The sequence below is a fragment of the Hyperolius riggenbachi genome, chromosome 8, assembly GCF_040937935.1.
Source record: "Hyperolius riggenbachi isolate aHypRig1 chromosome 8, aHypRig1.pri, whole genome shotgun sequence".
NCBI lineage: Eukaryota > Metazoa > Chordata > Amphibia > Anura > Hyperoliidae > Hyperolius > Hyperolius riggenbachi.
The window spans coordinates 206,121,446-206,122,781 of NC_090653.1; the positions used below are offsets into that span (position 1 = coordinate 206,121,446).

Below are 1,336 nucleotides of genomic sequence, written 5' to 3' on the forward strand. Positions count from 1 at the left end.
GATGCTGCTGTTAAGGATCTTGACTGTGTAGAGACTGCTGCGTACTGATATGCACGTAGCTGCGTGGTAGTATAGCTGTCTCTGTAGTCAGTATCTTATTTTCCACTCACTGGGTAGCAGCGTTTCACTGGCTGGGAAGCTAGCCGGTCTGGTTCCACTCGCGGGTAGCAGCCGTTTCACTCGCGGGTAGCAGCCGTTTCACTGTCCTGTCCTCACTACCACGTGTACCCCTGGGGCGTGTATGGAGCTTAGCAGGCAGATAAACACCCTCCTACTACTCAATAAATTGAGACCAGGTAATGATCTGTAGCTTTAATGAGCTGAAGTAAGTTGGTGTGAAACTGTGAACAAATAACAGAAATGATGCAATAAGTACATGAACTGCATATAAACATATCACATATCAGCATACAGTAGATAGACTAGTGCACACAGCAACATGGCTGCATGGATAGCTGACTAGGCCTCACTATACAGTTGAACTACTAACTAGCTGCCTACACAGAAATAACACACAATACATGTCTACAGCTAGTACTAGTCATGCAGATTCATAGAAAACAGTAAGAAAGAATGCCTTACCGGCTATGCAGCCTTTAGTGGAAGCACGGAGAAGATTCCTCAGCAGAGAGCATGTGAAAATGGCAGCTTCTAGAAGGCTACTCCCTTCTTGTCTGGTGCATGAGGTCACAGAGGAGGAGGAGTAACAGAAAGGCTGAACTTAACTGAGAACAATGTAATGCAGTGGTCAATAGGTGGCGCTGTCCTACCTCATTCTAACACAGGATAAATCCTGTATGGATTAGCACCCATTTTAATGAAAGATGTCTGCAAGACATGACATTTCTAATGACAGAATGAAGAACAGTCAGGTGGTATGTATCTCTATGGCAAAAGTTTCTTCCTTACAAAGTTTCAGCAATTCCCTCCATATTTTTGAAGTATTGGCCGAGATAGGGTTAGTGATACTTTGTCTAGTCTTCCAGACCAGTCTGGACTCAAGGAATAACCTTTAAGAGTTGGTAAAAAGTTGGGTTTCTTCTATGGAGAACCATTGCTTGGTGTGGTCTTCCAGCCATATTGTTCTGGATTGGTCTAATATAGTTGATTTATAGTACAATTCTATGTTCGGAACTCCGAGGCCTAAATTTGACACATGGGATGTTAAGATTTTATTAGAAAATCTAGCTTTCTTATTTAGTAAAATGAAGTTATTAAGGAGCTTTTGGAGGGTATTAAAGAAGGTCTGAGGTACTTTGATTGGTAAATTCCTGAAAAGGTATAGCAGTTGGGGTAGTATTATCATCTTGAAAGCCGCTGCTCTACCCATCCATGA

The 1,336-nt window shown here is 42.4% G+C and overlaps 1 long non-coding RNA gene across 1 annotated transcript; it reads right to left on the reverse strand.

Annotated features, from left to right (window-relative positions):
* Positions 1-297: 297 nt before the first annotated feature.
* Positions 298-829, reverse strand: LOC137528436 (uncharacterized). The gene is made up of 2 exons (XR_011023394.1): positions 583-829; positions 298-341 (listed from the first exon to the last, which is right to left on the reverse strand). It is a non-coding gene; the product is annotated as an uncharacterized lncRNA (long non-coding RNA).
* Between the last annotated feature and the right edge of the window lie 507 nt (positions 830-1,336).